Source organism: Cynocephalus volans, chromosome 5 (assembly GCF_027409185.1).
Source record: "Cynocephalus volans isolate mCynVol1 chromosome 5, mCynVol1.pri, whole genome shotgun sequence".
NCBI lineage: Eukaryota > Metazoa > Chordata > Mammalia > Dermoptera > Cynocephalidae > Cynocephalus > Cynocephalus volans.
The window spans coordinates 126736500-126756171 of NC_084464.1; the positions used below are offsets into that span (position 1 = coordinate 126736500).

At 39.1% G+C, this 19672-nt stretch overlaps 1 protein-coding gene across 3 annotated transcripts in view; it reads left to right on the top strand.

The window, feature by feature from the left end:
- The first annotated feature begins 356 nt into the window (after window positions 1-356).
- The window catches only part of NCOA7 (nuclear receptor coactivator 7), a 122550-nt gene continuing 103234 nt past the window's right edge, over window positions 357-19672 (top strand). For all 3 annotated transcript variants that reach the window (XM_063096512.1, XM_063096511.1, XM_063096513.1), the window contains exon 1: window positions 357-589. The gene's annotated coding sequence lies outside the window, so the exon portion shown is untranslated. The remainder of the gene's footprint in view (window positions 590-19672) is intronic.

A 19672-nucleotide genomic window follows, 5' to 3' on the forward strand; every position in this document is an offset into this window, starting at 1 on the left:
TTGGGGCCGGAACTGTGCCCCGGCGACGGAGGGTGCCGCAGCCGGGGGCGACCCGGGTGCCCAGCCTCCCAGCTCAGAGGTCGAGGGGGGCCGGGAGGATGCCGCAGCCGCAGCCCGAGCCGCCGAGGCCGGCCGCCGAGCCCCGCTGCCCCCGCCGGCGCGCAGGGGCGCGGAGCGTGTCGCGGACCGGGCGGAGCTAGAGGCGGGCTTCTGCACCGCGTCGCGCCACCCGCGGCTCCCCGCCTTCGGCCGGGCCCGGGAGCCTGTGGCGGCCGATGCCCTGACCGTGGGCGCAGCTGCAGGGACGGCGAGGCACCGCGCGTGGGGAGAGGCCTCAGGCAGCCGGCGGCGGCGGCGGCAGCGGCGGCACCCAGCCGTCGCACTCCCGGGGCTCCGCGGGCGCGCGCCTGGGCGCTCCTGCCTCCTCCCCTTGCTCCTCCTCGGCTCGCGGTCCTCCTCCGACCCCTCCTTCCACCCACCCAAGAGGATGCGCTCCCCCGCGCCCAGCAGCAGAGGCCACCTCTCCCAGAAATGCGTGCGTCCGACCCCCTCCTCCCGGGCACGAAGAGCCGGCGCCCCCGCCCTGTAGGTAGGTGGGTGAGGCGGGGTCCAGCCCCGGCGGCCTCCGTGACTGCTGCTGCCACCGTGGGGGAGAGGCCGGGGGTAGCGGCCGGGACCGCCAAACTTGCCTCCCGCCGGGGCTCGCTGAAGCTCTCGAAGGTGTGCTAATGGCGCTGGGCGTAGCCACTGTTAACCTGCAAACCTCTTCTTGGGCTCGGAGGCCGAGAGGGGGCGAGGGAGAGCTTGACCCTTCCCCGCCCACCCCCTGGGGGCCCGTGGGGTGCGGGCTGGGGCGGCGGTGGGGAGGACAGGCTGCCTTGTGGCTGATTTGGGGAGAGAAGACCGTTGGATTCGTAGCAGCTCAGGTAGGAGTATGTCGCTGCATTTTTTTCGCCTGGATTAGCAGATGCGTTCTTCCTATCTTTTTAGCCAAAACATGTAGACAGGCAAAGCGTTTTATTTTAGCGACATAAGGAAGTCACTGGATTTTTGTGAATTTCAGACCTGACTGGGTGGTATAGAACATTTATGGCGCAACCCCTTACCGTCAAAATTGTAGGGCCGCTTTAGAGAAGGTCCTTCTAGAAGTCAAGTGATTGAGGAAAGAGGAGGCTGTGGTGTCCTTGTGCAGCCTACTTAGCCTCCTTCTTACGCGAAGGGATGTGTTTAGAGGCAAGTTTAATACAGGTGTCGGGAGTGGAGATTCTGCTGGAAGGATGCACCGGGTCAGCCAGCAGAGGCAGCCTTGTGCTCAGCCTAACTTCCAACTCGGTGTGTGGTTTGTGTTTCTGAGAAACTGGTTATGAATTTTTTTTTTCTCCTCCAAGTGTAAAGTTCATACCTCAGAGCTTTTGGCAAGATTATCCCATCCTAGGCTATCATTTTCTATTTTTGTTAAGCGGTAAGGTTTTAGAGTTTTGGAAAATGGATCACTGTAAGCTCCAATTTTATATTAACGTATTTAGAGATTTGGAGAAATGAATCGGTATAAACTCCAAGAGGACAGAATCTTCGTTTTTTTCAACCCTGTATCCCCTGCGTCTGATGCATAATAGGTGCTCATTAATTATTTGGTGAGTGAATGGACAGTCTTTCAAGCTATATCTAAAAACGACAATTTAGAATTACGATGTATTCGTGCTGTGGCTGTGAAATTTAACTGGATTTAAAAATTGCTTCTTTGTATAAATAGGCAAACAGTAATTTTAGCATTAATACTTGAATTCTGGTATTTTTTAGGACTATATGCTATTCTTCCGTAATGTGTTATTAAATGAGGTAATTCTCCTCAACTCCTAAATTCATTTCCTGTCTAAGCTTGCAAATTTTCCAGTCTCACTGGCAATCAAACCTATTTCGATTAAACTCTCACACACAATTTAAAAAATACGATTCATGTTTTAAAGAAAATTCTAAGTTACTCCAGAGGGAGTAGTGATTTGGTTCATGTGACATATTAACTTGTTTTAGAATTGAATTGTTGTGGTTTGATCCAATTACAACGTATTTATTACAGGTGAAGGTAAAAATAAAAACATTTTGAAGTGTCTGTGACTCCTAAATGATACACAATATATGGCATAGAGACAAATTTTTAACTGTTCTCCTCAGTACATAAGTATATTAGTTTGCAAGTTTGATAACCAGGGTGGTAGTAAAATGTTATTTTGGAAAAAAAAAAAAATAAGGATAACTGCATCACATTTCATTTGTTTTAGTTTTGCACTTGTTTTTGTTTTCCTGTCACGTAAATTTTGAGTCAGTATTAACTTCTTTTCAATCTCTGCTTAACAAAATTATAAGGGAGCGGTCCATTCACTTTCTTTTTTTCTTTTCCTCATTTTAATACATCTTCACCATCTTCACTACATATTACCCAAGGGACTCCCTTTCAAAAAATATGGTAATCCATAATGTATTACTACTGCTTCTCTAACCTAGTCGGGTTCTTCCTGGATGGGTGGGGAATAACACTTTTATGTAAAAGGTAGTAAGACTGGGGAACCAACAGTGGAAAGGCACTTATGAAAAAAATCTAATTTGTTATGATTTACTAAAACAAAGCAAAAATTCCCCCAGGCAATAAAGATAATTATATTTTACACATCTTAAATTTGTAATCAAGGGTATGGAGCAATTAATTTACATTGGAGCAGTTAATTTACAGTGCTCACTTTACACTTTTCAGAAGAGCCCTTCCCTGTGATTACAATAAACTCTTCTTTACTTTGTTACTTATAAATATTTATTTGTTGATTTGATGATAGAAGTTGAGCGCTTAACAATGTGTTGCTAATCTGGGCCTTGCAATCACAGTCAAATACCAGCTGGTTCCTAGTCTCAGCATGGAAGATGCGTTTTTCTCTTGTGTGTCCTGCATCAAGTGTGCAGAGCCTTATGGGATTGGATGACTCATTTGTTGGGTCCTGCTTCATCAGCCCCCAGCACCCTGCATCCATATGTACCACTTTAATGTAATCCTAAAACCTGAAGCTTCTACTCTATCGTTCTGTATCTTCCCCCAAGGTTTTATTTTAGAAACTTCCATCCCTTTCTTGCTAAATGTCACTTACTGTCCTTTTAAAAATCCCAGCCTATAATTCTCTTTTTCTTTTTTTTCTTGTGTTTAAGTTCAATAGGATCCACTCAATTTACATATGCTAAAATCAAAATTATTATTGTTGCAGAAAGAGTATATAAAATTTATATAACCTTGAATTTCAAATATAGGGAATGTTTGGCTGAAGAATAATTGTGCACTGGTCTCCCCTCAACAGTGGTACAAAATACCTCTGTTTCTCCACATGCCAGAAAATATGAATTGTCTGTTTGTAAATTTGATCAGAAGCTTAACTGGGAGAAATGATGTTTGCAGAGGGTTGGCTGAGCAAAGGTCAAGACATCCACCCATTCCTCTGCAATACTAGGTGTTAGACCAAGAGGCCAGCCAGATTTTCAGAAGCTACACACTTTGGTAAACTTGTTTTGCTTCCTTGACACCCCCAGCCCACCATTGTGCTCCCACTGAGGGAGTCTATTAATAAAGACAGTCAGAAGAAACCTACTATTGTGTTACTTTAAAGATCTGGTTAAGATCATGGTCCTGGGCCGGCCCGTGGCTCACTGGGAGAGTGTGGTGCTGATAACACCAAGGCCATGGGTTCAGATCCTATATAGGGATGGCCGGTTCGCTCACTGGCTGAGCGTGGTGCTGACAACACCAAGCCAAGGGTTAAGATCCCCTTACCGGTCATCTTTTAAAAAAATAAAAATAAAAAAAATAAAAAAGATCGTGGTCCCTTCTACAGCTCCTGTATAAAGACCTGTGCAAGGAATTCCATTTATCTCAAGATGCCAAAGAAAAGCTTTACTTCCCCTGAACAATTAATGTGGTTGTCTTTTTTTTTTCAGTCATGCAAAACGAGAATCACGTAAGTGATTATACTTCCCTTCCTAATTTTGCAAATAGGAAATGAAGAGTCAAATTTGCAGCTCAATTTTAGTAACCATATAAGAACGTATAACCTAATGTTGATATTCTAACTTTCTCTTGGGTCTTGAGCTTATATCCTTTGTTTTTCTTGATTCTGATTCTTTTCTAATTACATTTTCCCGTTTTCTTGAATTGTGATATTTTAAGCTGACTCACATCCTTTGTGGAACACGGCAAAATATAAAACATAAAACCAAATAAATGAAAACATTGTAGAATTGATCTCTGAACACAGTATGTTTTTGATGAACAAGTTTAATTTGTTACATTAAATATGTTTTGAACAAATATTGTAAATTTAGTATATTTGAGCTTATATATATATATGTGTGTCAAATGGAAAACAATGTTACATAGTTTTGTAAAACTAAATTCCACTTATTTTTTAACCATTAAATTTATGTCCGTTCATCACTAATTTGAAGTTCATAAAGCCATTCAGTTTAAGTCACTTATTTTGACTACCTATCTTAGATGCTATATTAGGGCTAAACAGGAGATTCTTTTTTTTTTTTTTTTTCCCCAAAAGATGAAAGGACTCCTTCTCATCCCTGCCCCACAGTTGCCTGCTTCCCCTATCCATAGGCAATTGTCCACAGGCAACTGCTATTATCAGTTAATAGAGAATCTTCCAGTGACATTTTACATTTATACAAGCAAATATGAACCTAGAGCCTGCTCATTTTTCATGTAACCAGTCCTCTCCTTCACTCATTTCTATTCGCACTGCCCTTGTTTGGCTCCTCAGATGCTTTGTATTTTTCATCTTGTTTTCTGCAGCTGGCTGGTAAGGGGATCCAAACCCTTGACCTTGGCATTACAACACCATGCTCTAACCAACTGAGTTAACCAGCCAGCCCAGATGCTTTGGACTGTTGTCTACATTCTGTCTTCTACATTTCAGCCTGCCTTCTTCTAAACTTCCCTCTTCTAGCCTTCTAAAGGATTCCTGTCATACACAGGAAGGAATCTGTATCTTAGCTTGATCTCTTGGTCCCTTAGGGATTTACCTCCTTTCCCTTGCCCCTCTCTGCCATGTATTTGGCTCACAATCATTCTTAACTTAGCCCCCTCTCTCCCATTTCAGGGACCCTTTAAAAAATTGATAAAAGTTCAAGGTGTCATCACTCAGCATTTGCCTACATGTCCTTGTTTGTGGACCCCTAAGTTGAGAATGTCTGTTTTAGTAATATAAAACCAATTGTCACTTCCTGCATGCACACAGCATATGATTTTTATTCACCATGCTGTTCTCTCTACTTGGAACACTCAATCATATTTGCAAGCCAAACTCAGTTCTGCTGTCATTTCCAGTGGCCTTTCTTAGTTGAGATTCCATAAACACATGGAGCCTTCCACATGTAATTTAGTGTTCCAAGTAGGCTTCCCTACTGTGATTGGACATTTCTTATAAGTAGCAAAATTGCCTTTCTAGTAAAAATTAACTGTGATTTTTGGGTAGCATATAATATTGGTCAAAAAAACAAAACAAGCTTGAAGCTTATCTTTAACCGTTCCTCCCTCTTCTCCCCCCAGCCCATCCTCACCCTCACCTCAGTGTAATACACATCCATATCATTTTTGTTTGTTTGTTTTGTTTTTGTTTTTTTTAGCAGCCTTGGATTGCTTTACTAATTCTCTTTCTAATATCATGTTAATACTCATTAAAAGTAGGTTTTATATTTATTATGACCCTCATCTGACAGAGTGCCTTTTATGCCTCCAACTCTGGGTTTTCCTTTATAGTTGGTACATAAAGGGGCTAAAGCCTCCAAATAGGGTGTCACTAAAGTTTAGAAATCTAATAGGAAAAAGGTTACTCTTAAGAAATTGAAAGTACAGTCCTCCCTCAGTATCTATAGGGGATTGGTTCCAGGACCTCTTTTGGGTACCAAAATTCATGGATGCTGTAGCCCTTGATATAAATGGCATAGTATTTGCATATAACCTATGCACATCCTCCCAGATACTTTAAATCATCTTTAGATTACTTTTAATACCTAATACAATGCCTATACATCCATTTGTGTGGTTTCCAAGTTTTGCTTTTGGAACTTGGTGGAATTTTTTTCCCCAGAATATCCATGAATGTGGAACCTATAGATATGGAGGACTGACTGTATTAAACATTGGCCCTGATAGATGACATGAACTATCTGGAGAGAGTGACCCATCCTAAGAAGTGACCCCTGAGTATGTGAATGAAATATTTTTAATTCCAGCCCAAGGAATCAGAGGATATCTTAGGTGCTTGGTTTTATTGCAAAGTGCCTGGCATGAGGTAATTTGCTCTTGATGACTGATTAACAGAGGATTTAGAGAGTAACGATTTAACAGTGTTTGCTCACCACTGTTCATGTAGAATTTATGACTGGTGGACTGTTCTTGTCACTAACCAGGTGTACCTTGTAAAAGAGGAATAAGTGTTGAGACCAAGTATGAGATCCCTCCAGATCTTCCATTTTCCTCCTGTAGTTTTGACTCACTATGCAAATATCAGACTTACTGAATTGTTTCCCCAGACATGTTGACACCAGGAATTGAGAGTGCCCTGAGTAGCAGCGATAAATATTCTAGCCATTGGATAAGTGTAGCCCCTGTTGTATCATGTAAATACAATTTCAGGCTATTAATCAGTCTGTAGGTATTGCCTGCTCAGTCTTATGGTCTCAGGTGTTTACAGCTGAGCCCTCATCCCTGCTTTCTGGTGATTACCCCAAGGTACTGCCTGTTTCTAGGGTTCCACTGAAACAGCTAGTTAGCAATTCTCTTTACTATTTTGAGTCACAGAGCTTTCTAAAACAATTTCAACTTAACATGCCTTGCTTCTTTAAAAAGCATTATAGTAAGGAATAAGAATAGAAAATTCACAAAGTAGGAACGTAAGATGGCCAAAACATGAAAAAATATTGACTTCATTGCATCAAAGAAATTCAGATTATAATTAGATTTTTAAAGTTGATAACAGTGCTGGCAAGGATAAGGTTGTGTCAGATGGTAAGAGGGTATGTTAGTATACCTTAGATGGAGAACAGTTTAGGCACCAGTGATTCTATTGTGAGTGTATCCTAAGGAGATAATCAGAGATAATGCAGAAGTTCAGTGATGAACCCATTAACTTTGATAGGTAAGTGGTATAGTAGAGGAGTTAAAAGCAGGGATGCAAGAAACAGTTACCTGGCTTGGAATTCTGTTCCACCATTTACCCCCTATGTGGGCTTAGGCAAGTTAATTTCTCCACACCTTGACTTTTTTCATCTGTCAAATGAAGATAATAATTGTATCTGCCTCCTACATTGTATAGAGAATTAGGCTGGTTAATTTATGTAAAGTACTTGGAACCCTGCCTGGCACAGAGTAAGCAAATATATAAGTATTAGTTATTATCAAAGGTGTTATTGTGAAAATTTGAGAAAAATCCAACAGTGCAGTCATTTTTTAAGTGATAGTACATATATATGTGGTAAAAATTTAGCCATTAAAATAATGATTTTGAACAATATTTAATCACTTAGGAGATGTTCATAATAATTGAATTAAATATCTGTATATACAAAAAGATCCTAATTTGGTTTTAAAGATAAATTTGCACAGAAGAAAAGACAGGAAAGTGCCAAAATATTAAAGCTTTTTCCCCATTGATGGGATCATAGGTGATTTATATTTTCTTTTTCCGCATTTTTATTTGTCATCCATATGTATTACAATGATAATTGTTAAAAATTAGTAAAATTAATGTATCACAGAATTCTTAGGTTTTTGACTTTTCTTCGCCAAATGTATATTCATTCTGACATTATTTTACTTTCTCTTCCTCCTTTCAAAGCTACGAATATCTTCACCCACACATCCATCTGCTTGGTATTTTCTTGCATTTAGCTAGCTTGTTTTGTGTATAGATCAGCCCCAAGTCTGTTTCTTCAAGAATAAGTAGACCAAGTGCAATGATTTATGAGATTTTAGTGGTGTTGTCTTCTCTCTGGGAAGTTTAAGCCAGAGAGTACTAGTTAGGTGATGATAGCACTGTATCCTCCTCACCTTTCATACATTCCACCTTATCTCCCACTCTGACTCTTGTGTGAATTTGGCACTCCAGTGGAGTCAGAATCCTCAGCAATCCTACACACACAGGAGGGTAATTTCTGCCTCCAAGCCTTTTTCTGCCCTTCCTATCTGAAATTTCCTTCCACATTTCTTCCTTTAAAGTCTGTCTTCCATACCAGGTTGATACTTAATTCCGTGCACACTTTCCAAACCATTTATTCTACTCTGACTTCAGTTCTTCTGGCATTTAAATATTTTTACCACAAGTAAACTAAATATTGGCTTGCTTTATGTTCTTACAAGTATGCTTATAGGGGTTGTGTTTTATATTACTCTTATGTCTTTCATTTTCTAGCACAGCATTATCCACATACATGCACATGGAATAGGGGAAAATTGAATGTTATGTTGATGACATTATTAAGGATGATTTATGAGTTTTCTGTTCCATCTTCACCTTTGCCTAATCTTTCTCTTTTACTTATTTTCAAGATCAGTATGTTATATCATTTGATTCTGTCAGTCTTATAGACATTTGCCTGAAGATCTGATAATATGTTGGTAAAACGTGTTAATAGGGATCTCCTAACACACAAATTAATTCTAGCTTCAAGGACAGCTCTATCATCAACTCTAAAATATTGCCTGTTTGATCTGGACAATTTCATGAATCTATCAGAGAATGTTTTAACATTCATAAGTATGTTAGAATTTCATAGATCTTACTTAGCATTTCCTGGAAAGGACCAAATCCCAGGAAATGTTTTAAAATATCTGCTCTCATAGTTTAGACCAATGGTTTCCAGATTGGGGTTCTTGCACCTCATGAGAATATGGGAAGAAATGGTTAGCACATTATCTTTTTATCACTTCTATTTTTATGTATTTTATAATGTATATTAGTGTAGAAGACATGCTCTTATAAATAAAAAAATAAGATTTTATGCTCAAATACTTTTATTTATGTGGAATATGATTTTAAAAAGCAGAGACCATTAATTTAAATGAAAGGCAAGACATTATTCCATAAAATGAAGTCGGTTTCTGTTATTTTGCTGTAACAAATCAAAAACCAACTTATTAGCAGCACCGAGGTCAAGGGTTTGGATCCCCATACTGGCCAGAAGCAAAAAATAAATAAAATGAATCAATTTATTAAACATAAATTCTGTGTCCAGCCTAATCTAGGAATTGTGATGTGTGCTTGTGTGTGCACCTGTGCATGCATGGACAACATAAGACATATTCCCTGCCTGTAGTGAACTTACAGTCTTCTTGGAAGGAATGTGGGCACAAGGAACAATTAATTAGAAAATGACTCGAGGTAGCATAAGCATGCCCTGAGAAACCTGGCAGTATGAGTTTGTTAGATTAAAATTTCTAAAGAAAGTATGAGAGTGGCATGATATATGATGATGCTGCATTCTCAGAATATTGTAAACCCCTTTTATGTGAGAATTTTTCCCTGATAGGTCAGTTCTTGGTCCACCTACTCGAATAAGTTGTGCTTGGATTATCTCCTGGGTGCAGATGTTAACTGGATACGCTTTCTGCTCCAATATTCAAAACAATATTTACCGATTCTCTCAATGACATGCCCACATTTCCTTTAAATTATACGAGAAAGTGGCAGAATAGACATGGTAGGAAAGTAATAACGTTTTTGGAGTATATTTTTGGAACAGTGATAGTGTATAAAAGTAATTGCAAATCAGTGTATTAGTTTCCTAGGGCTGCCATGACTACCACAAACTGGGTGGCTTAAAACAGAGGAAATTTACTGTCTCACAGTTCTTGAATCTAGATGTCGAAAATCAAGGCGTTGGCCAGGAGTAGGCTCCCTCTGAAACCTGTGGAGGAATCCTTCTTCGCCTCTTCCTAATTTGTGGTGGGTTTGATGGTAATCCTTGGTGTTCCTTGGCTTGCAGCTGCATAACTCCAAGCTTTGCTTCCTTCCTCACATGGCATTCCCCCTGTGTGTCCCTATCTCTGCATGGCCATCGTATAAGGATGCCACTCATGTTGCATTAGGCGTTCATGCCACTCCAGTGTGACATCATCTTAACTAATTACATCTGCAATGACCTTATTTCCAAATAAGATCACATTCTGGGGTACTGAGGATTATGACTTCAACATATTTTGGGGGGTGAAACAATTCAATCCATAATGGTAAGTAATATCAAAGTCTATAGATGAATATACTAAGACAGTGACTAAGTTCAAATGATGCCTTCTTAGCTGAAACTCTAGAGCCATGCCAATTGGTTTTGGGGTAAATGACAACTGGAAGGAAAGAAAACTTCCTCAGCTATTTGTGTCAATTGGCTGCTTCTGTCTTTGGGCTTTGATATTCTCGGCCATGGTAGAATCATTCATACAGACAGTACTATGTTTTGATCTTCCTAGTAAAACTCCATTAAGTAACTTATGAATCAGGATGTTTCTAAGAGTATATTGAATTTTTTGTTGTGAGAATGCTAACAACTTCCAAACCTCAGTGGCTTAGATCCACAGATATTTATTTCATGTTCATGGATCTGCAGGTTGATTATGGTTTGGTTGTCTTGACTGGGTTCCACAGGGCTGAGCTAGGGTCCAGTGTTGAGGCAGGAGTTCAGGTCTCTTTCACATGTCTTTATCCTGGAACCCAAGCTGAACAAGAAAAAGTAACTAAATGGAGCATACTCTTCTGGTGGAGAACAGAAACCTGATAGATCTCTTATTGGCTTAAGTTAAGTAAGTAACACTATTAATCCTCATAGTCTATTGGTTAAAACAAGTCACATGGCAAAGTGGGTGGGGAGGTATACTCTGTGCTAGTGCAAAGCACCACAGAGTTGTATAGCAAAGGGTATGGATGTGTAATTCTCTTACCCGAGGGAAGGAGTGCATAATTGAGAACAATAATCCAGTCTATAAAAGAGTCACTTTTTTCTTTTCAATTCTATAAGAACTTTTATATTGAGCAACTAAATAAGCCTTTAAACAAAATAAGTACTTAAACCATATACTTGGTTTCTTAAGCCAGTCTCCTGGAAAATTATAGTTAAATATCATATACATAATTTTTTTCCAAGTAGAGGTTGTAGTACTTCACAATGCTGATTCACTTTCACGTTGGGCATATTTTCTGCTCTGTAGATACTTTCTGTTATGCCTTGTTTCCAAACTCACATTTGTATTGACTGCATTTTAGACTGTGCTACCATGCCTCTCTCCATTGTTACCCAAGACATCTGAGGCAGAAGAATCTGTAGAATTGCTGTCCCCTTAAGTGTGCCCTGGTAGAGAACATTTTCATTCAGGATAAAACTTTCTAGTTTACAACTGTGGTTGTTGATTGTGAAGCACTATTGAGATAAAAGTATAACCATAATGGTTGTTTTTGGAGATGTCTCACTTCTAACACCTTCCCTAACAATGCTGGCCCGTGTGACCTGGCCCTTTTCATACTTTCTGTTAGCACTTCCACTGTGTATCATACATTTTATTTGGCATAAACTTTTCAAACCCCTTTTTTCTGATTATTTTACTTATATAAATCTTATCTCACTTGTCAAAAATGGAAGTTTCCTTAGAGCATATTGAGTCATTTTTATATTCATAGGTTTTAGATAAATAGTACAGTGGTAGGCATAAAATAGGTTCTTAGTAAAAGCTTACTGAATGAAAAAGAAATACTCATAAATATGTTACAAGGCGCTACATATGAGTAAGTGTAAATTGTTTATTGCCTCTTATACTCTCCATGTAAATAAATATGCTGAAAGCACATTAAAAAGAGTGATAATTTTGTTGGGTTTTTTTTTTTTTTTTTTTGCATCTTAACAAGTATGAGTGTATGCCAGTTTATTTTGAAAATGCATTCAATTTCAGATTTCAGTCATAGAGAATAAAGCAGCACATGGCCTTTTCTTTAGTGAAATGGCAATTTACCTGATAGAATGAAGTTTGTGCCTTTCATTGATAAAGTCTCAGAAGATATTTGTATTAGTCCATTCTGTTGCTTATAACAAAATACCTGGAACTGGGTAACGTGTAAGAAAATGAAATTTATTGCCTACGGTTTTGGAGGCTAGGAAGTCCAGAGTTCAGGGAACACATCTGGTGAAGGTCTTGGTGATGGGGACAGTGACCCAGGGGTCTCATGTGGCAGAAATGGCAGAGCAGAGAGAGAGAGTGAGACCCTCATGTGCTTTTCTTTTAAAGACCTCCTAACCATGCCTCTGACCATTATTAATCCATTCACTATGGCATGGTCCTGCAGTCCAATAACCTCTTCAAATCCCCACCTATCAATTACCGTAATAGGATTTCCCACCTTCTTTACACTGTCACATTGGGGACTAAGTTTTGAGGGGACATCAATCCACAGCAATATTCAAATTAAATTCTTGGGCTGGCTGCTTAGCTCAGTTGGTTAGAGCATGGTGTTAAAACACCAAGGTCAAGGGTTCAGATCTCCATACTGGCCAGCTGCCCCAAAAAAAAAAAAAAACTTGAAAACTAGTATTTGCAGTCCATATACTACATGGTTTTTTGGGAAGACATTCCATTTATTTTTTAGTACTTTTTATTCATCATATTTTATTAGTTTTGTTTTCGTCAGTTAACTCTTAGTTCAGATCCATCAAATAGACACCTACCCCCCCCCAAGAATAATAATAATGATAATAATAATACTTAGTAGTAGCAGTAATACTGGCCACACTTATTTCTCTCCTGGCATTGAAGAAGTCGTGGCACAGTGTAAGACCAGGACCCATGCCGTGGTGATAGCATTTGCCGTGAGCATGAGGCGCTGGCACAGTAGTTCACATTAGCACCTATTTTCTGCAAACCCCACTGTCGGTGATGCAGGCATCAGATTTTTCCCAGCTCTTGTGAGGGTCAATGATATACATGTAGCAGGTACTCAATAAATAGTGATTGATGGTGAGAAAGAGAAAGTTTTCTCTTATGGTTAGGAGATGATATCAACAGAGTAGACTCTGTTCTGTTTTCACTGCCTGCAACTAATTTTTGTATGACTTAATGCCTATTTCTGTCCTCTAGTCTGTCTTTTGTGTGCAGGTAGAAAGTTGTTCAAAACTGACTTCTTATAACTTATGAGTTTTAGTGATAGAATGCATTTAATACATTAAACACCTTTGGTAGAATTTTTATAGAGCCATAATTTCTAGTTCTAAAAAGGAGCTACAATTTTTGTTGCTTAGAAAAAACTAACTTTTTAAATTTAAAACCAATAAAGGAATGGATGTTTTTTCAGAAAGATCAAATTTCCAAATTCTGATTCTCTGTATTTACCAATTCCATGTTCTGTAGGGAAACAATTAGATTGGCAGAAAATTACTTTTCAGAGCAACAGAAACAGAAGGAATTGGGGCATGGTGCAAGTTGGTATGGTGCCAATTGCTAAGAAATATTCCTGGCATATTCAAAGACATCTGTATGTTCTTAAAATTTAAGGGGCAATTCATTTAATTTAGTGAATTAAGGGAATATGCTTTCCAGTTAGCTCTTTAAAAGTCTGATCACTGCAATAAATATTTATTAAATGCACTGACAAGTTCACTGCAGTGCATTTTATAATGCACAGTAATGGCTAACCTGCATATGGATCAGTGTTTACACCCTAAAGGACAATTGGCCAGAAAGCTGGTGTTCATCCTCTTGTTCTTTTTAACTGTGGTTAAATCCAGGAAGAACCAGGCACTTAATGTGAAAATTCTGTGTAGTAACAGCCTAGCAGTAGAGACTATTATTAGTGATTCTTTCGTTGGGATCAGACAGAGGTGATCATTCCGGCTGTAACTCTTATGACTGTTTGACCTTGAATAAATTCTTTAATCCTTCTAAACTTCATACTTCTAATCTGAAAAGGATTGAGAATATTAATCCCCTTATAGTCATAATGATTTAACTAAACTGTGTGTAACAGCATTGAACAAAAAATTTGGTGCATATGGTTAATATTTAATAAATGTTTAACTGTTGCTCTTTCCTGTCATCTTTGTATTCACTAGGTCTGCCGAGTTAGTTAGTTCACGATATGGTTTTTCTATTTGAGGCAAATTTGAATTTGCCAGGTGTTGTAGCAAGTAATGTCTCATGAACACTTGCATGTCTGGATTCATTGAAACCTCAGTGGATAGAATTTTCTGTTCCATGGAGCACCAGACTCTAGAAACATCTAAGCTCTATAACAGCCCTTTTACATATAAGGAAACTGAGGATTAGAGAAACTGGATAATTTGCTGAAGGCTACATACCTTGTAGATGGTGGAGCCTGGATTCTAACCATGCCCTCCCTGCTTTAAAAGTGCTACTTTACCATAATAACATGTTGTGTTATTCAGATAAAGCACAGAGCATATTGAAATCAGAGAACTCAGATGTGTAGACTTTATAACATCTCAGCTTTGAAGGAATTTTTGAAATTAAACATTTTTAATTTAAAAATTGATGGAAAATATTAGTCTACTCATCAAGATTGATTTTCTTCTTAATAGTAGTTTTCAATGGGTGCAGTAACCTGCAGATCCATGAATGTGAAATACATATCTGTGGATCTAAGTCACTTCCCCCTCTGTGCTCTGTGGTTCTTTGTACAGGCCAAAATCAGAGCACTTACCCCTTCTCATTACAGCTGGTGGGTGCTAGTTGCCCGGTCTTCCGGCCAGTGAATATTGTCTTCATCTTTTTATCTGCAGCAGAGTGCTTGGTCCATGGTAGATGTTTCAGAAAAGGCTCATTTGTTTGTTGTTCTGCAGAATGGTTGGTTTTCTGGGAACATTATGGATCTCAGGGTTCACTGCCTCCTCTTCCAAGCCCTTACCAAGCTGCCTTTAAGGATCATTTCTAAAGTTTTCCTGGGGATCTACGTAATGTCTTCCAATGTGTATTTTGCACAATCCCCTTTCTAACTTTTCTTGAAAATTAAAATGTATTTGCCTGTTTTCAGACATCTGGCCTTTCCACATCTTCAGCAATTCCTGAGCCTGCCAATGACTTTTTAGAGGTCTCATTTGCATGTTCTCTTGTTAGAGAGAACTTATAAAATGATCTATCAAGCCCAGAGATGGGTCTTCATTTAGAGTATCTAGGAGCTTTGATGGAATCTGTTTACTCATCTTAGTTAAGAGAGCACTGACACTCACACTTGTTTAATTCTTTTCAGGTCAAATTTGAGTTCCCTAGGCAGAGAATAATGAAATAAGCATTGACAAGTTCTCCTTTCATTTTGCCATCATCCGGAGACTTCAGGTAGCAGATCAGTAGTTCATCACCTTGATCATCACCTTGCTTTCAGGCATAACTTTTTAGTTCTTTGTTGCTGTTTTGTTTTTTCTTGTTGTTTGTTTTTGTGACACAAGTTTGTTTATTTGTCTTCTGGTTGCTCCCTTTAGGATTTTGTGGAATGTGTCTGTGTCTCGTTCTGTGTCCTTCCCAGGTTTCTTGTTAGAGAGAATGTTCAACTTTCTGACCTTGGTTAACACTGAAATTTGAATATCTTTCCTTTGTTTAGATGACAGTGTGGCTTTGAGAGAGACAGCACCTGTCATATTTCTGAGTAAGTGTAAGTATTTTCTAGGAGGAAGTGTCTGCACAGAAAGGTACATTTTGATCTGTTCTTTTAGTGGCCAAGTTCAGTGTGACCAAGCCTCAGTGCATGTTCCTGCCATTATTTTGTTTGTATATTAGGAAACTTGTTGTTGGGGAAACAGTTAATGGGCGTCATGGATACACTGGTGTTTTTCTAGTCCTGAGTGGTTGTATCTGAATGTTCAAGGAACTGTAGTATGTTAGATGTGAGTCCAAAAAGCCACACTGTGTTGTGTGGGTCCACACTAATTTGCTGTATTTAGGAAGTCTCTGCTAGCTCTGCTCTTAAATTCTCTTTAAATGGTGCCATGGTCTCATAGGGCACACTTTGCTGGTAGTACAAAAAATGCATCATCTTTAACACAGCTCTCATGAGGTAAGGATTTTGTATGTGCTATTTTTATTTGAATAATGAACTGAATTTAGGTTTAAACTGACTATCCTGATTTAAGATTACAAAAAGAAATATTTAGAGGGAAGGTTCATCTTGTGCTCCCTCATAAAATTCTTTTTGATCTGCAATATACCATAAATGCAGGAGACGCTTGTAAGTCGATGTTTGGATGAGTCTAGAGTGTATTGATGTGAGGAAAAGTCAACATTAAATGAATGAAGGGCTTTTAAGAAGCCCATTATAACCATTATAATGGAAACTGTAGTTTGCATTAGAGACTGACTTAAGGAGCTCTGGTTCTTCACCACATCATGAAGGCTGCAGTGTCGTGTCTTGTGCAAATCATTTTTATAGCATCTTCTGCTGAGCTCTTCTTGGTTAATCTGTCAGTGTGTCTAAATCTGAAAGGACTGTGTCTGTCTTGTTTAAAGAATATAAACATTCCTGGAAACTTAAAAGAAACCAAAAATTAGCATATTTTCATTTGTCTAGTAGAGTATTGAAAAACAAAAAAGCCTTACCAGTTCTAAACAGACACAGCAGCACCAGATGTCAGTTCTTGGATCATTTAATCTTTTTCTCTTGTGCTTATTTTTGTCAATATTTTCCTGCTAGATCGAAATATTAGTTTCTGGCTCAGCTTGCAATATAAAAATTTTCCAATTAGATTTTTATGGCTTCATTTTTATTCATGAGGGGAAACTTAATAAACAGAGCTCATCACATATTTGTGGCATGTAGGAGAGGAACTTTAAAATAAGCCACCTGGCCCAAAGCAGGGCTGAGAGCCTGGGATTCTAATCCTTTCTGGAGTCTCAAGGAACCCGGCATGAGTCTACATTCTTCATCCCCAAGTACTTCGTAATTTGGAAGGAATCCTTGGATTTATATTAATCTGCCATATAATTGACCTTATTCCCAATTCTGCATTAATTTAATTCCTTTCTTAGCTTTTATGTAGATTTTGTGCATACTTCTATGCCAGGTGTGTAGGGAAGTATAAGAAAAGTGTGAAACATGGTGGTGTTTGGCTGGAAGGAATTTATGGCTTGGGGCTGAGGAGGCTAAGTGAAGTGCCATTGTCGTGCAGTGTGTAAGTGCCTTGCAGAAAGTGATAGGTGACATGTGAAATAAGCTCCTAAGGAGGAGAGAGAAAGACGCACAAGTAGGTGTTCAGGGAATGTTTTAAAGCAGAATTGGGCCTTGTGCTGGATTCGGTCAGAAAAAGAAGCATAGCAAGGTTACCTCAAGCTTGGGGAAGGAGTATGGATAAAGTCACAGAGTTGGGGAGGAGCCCCAGGGGTTCAAACCACAGTGTGAGCCTGAGCTCGTGAGAGTGGGACACTCAGCCACCATCTTTTCTTTTTCTTCTTTCTTCCATCACCCAAATTCTTGAATGAGTGCTAACTGTCCCAATTCATCATACTGTGGCTTTACTCCCACTGTTCCGCTGATACTGTGCTGTTGAAGGTCCTCAGCGACTCCCCTGCTCCCAGTGGCCAGGTGTGTTCGTCTGAACTTGCAGAATTTATGTGGAGGCAATGGATGTTGTTGATTCCAGACTACTTTGTCTTACTCATCTCCAAATGCTTCCTGGCTCCAGAAGTTATTGAAAGACTCTTGTATTAGTCCGTTTCTGATGGTTATAACAAAATACCTGGAACTGGGTAATTAGTAAGAAAACGGAGTTTATTGCTTACAGTTTCAGAGGCTGGGAAATCTAAAGCATAGGGTATCACATTACAAGAAAGGCAGGAGCAGAGAGAGAGACTTTCATGTGCTCTTTTAAAGCTCTCAGAACCACTCCCAAGACCACCATTATTAATCCATTCATTAGGGCATGGGCCTCAGAATCTAATCCCCTCTTCAAGGCCCCACCTATCAATTACAATAATAAGATTTCCTACCCTCAACAGTTACAATGGGGATTACATTTCAGTGGCTTAAAACTTGGGGGACACTGTTCAGTCTATATCAACACTGGAGTGTACACCAAACTGATTTATTTATTTATTTATTTATTTATTTATTTTGTTGTTGTTGAAACATAATTGTACATATCTATGGGGTACCCTGTTAAATATCAATACCTGTGTGCAATGTGATGCTCAAATCAGTATAATTAGTATGTTCAGCATTCTACAATGTAATCATTTTTTGTGTATCTACCAATTTCTCACTAATACCCCCACCCCATTCCCCCTTTCCCACCTCTAGTAACCTCAGTTCTGTTCTTTACTTTTGAAAGTTCAGCATGTTATTGTGATTGTTCTAGCTTTCTTTCTTTTCTTTTTTTTTTTTTTTTTAATGTTATTTGCTTTTTTTCTAAGCTCCCACTCATGAGTGAAGACATGCAGTATTTCTCTTTCTGTGCCTGGCTTATTTCACTTAACGTAATTTTTCTCTAAGTTCATCCATGTTGCTGCAAATGGCAGAATTCCTTTCTTTTTTCTATGGCAGAGTAATATTCTGTTGAGTATATGTAGCACATTTTCCTTATCCAGTCATCCGTTGATGGACATTTAGGTTGGTTCCATATCTTAGTTATTGTACACAGAGTTGTGATAAGCTTGGGAGTGCAGGTATCCCTTCAGCATGATGATTTCCATTCCTTTGGGTTTATATCCAGCAATGGGATTGCTGGATCATATGGCACCAAACTGGATTTAAATCCCTGTTCCACCACAGCTGTGCTGTTGAATTAGGGAAATTAATTATCACCTCTCAGCCTCAATTTAATGGAAATAAGGATACCTGACTCATAATGTGGTTGTAAAGATCAAAAGAGATAACATGGATAATATGTTGAAATAAATGGCTTATGATAGGTAGGCATCAAGGTTGGTTCCCTTTTCCTACCTGGTAGCTATTCTGTCCCTCTTGCCTGAATCTGTCTTGCCCCTTTCATTGCTATCCCTTTCCCTCTTTCTGGAATGCCCTATCTCTCTTCTTTACACTGAAATTTTAACCGCCCTGAAAGGTTTATTTTATCAACTTAATCAAAATTGAATTTTGTGTCTTCTGAATTCTTACTATTATTCATTGGACAGTTCCTAGTTACCACCCTTCAGTTTAGTTATTTGCACACATCTGATTTTCCCCACTAGATGAAAAACTCCTGGACGGAGGAATCCATGTTAAGGACATTGAAGTAAAGCAGTAAGAGTTGAGACTGTGTCTCCCGTTGTCTCCATACAGGGCTTGTGCGTAGCTGCCATGCTTCTATGGTGATCTCATCATCATATCATTTTTTCTCTTTTCTTTTTTTCCCTAAGTACAACCATATGCTGAGAATTTCTAATCCTTTTCTTCTGCCCTTACTGTCCTCCTGTGCTTTCGATGTAATCAGGAGTCTGGGGCATGTCTCCAGCTGACTACCCCATAGGCATCTCAAAGCAACATGTCCAGATCTATCTCTCATCACCTTCCACTCCCCTGTCCCACACACAGTCTGCCCTCTTCCTGTATATTGTATCTGTGCTGTCATAGTCGACCCAGTCCCTGAAGCAGAAACTTGGAGGGCATTCTTCATTGCTTCCTTTCCTATCTTGTCTACTTTGAATGAGTCACCA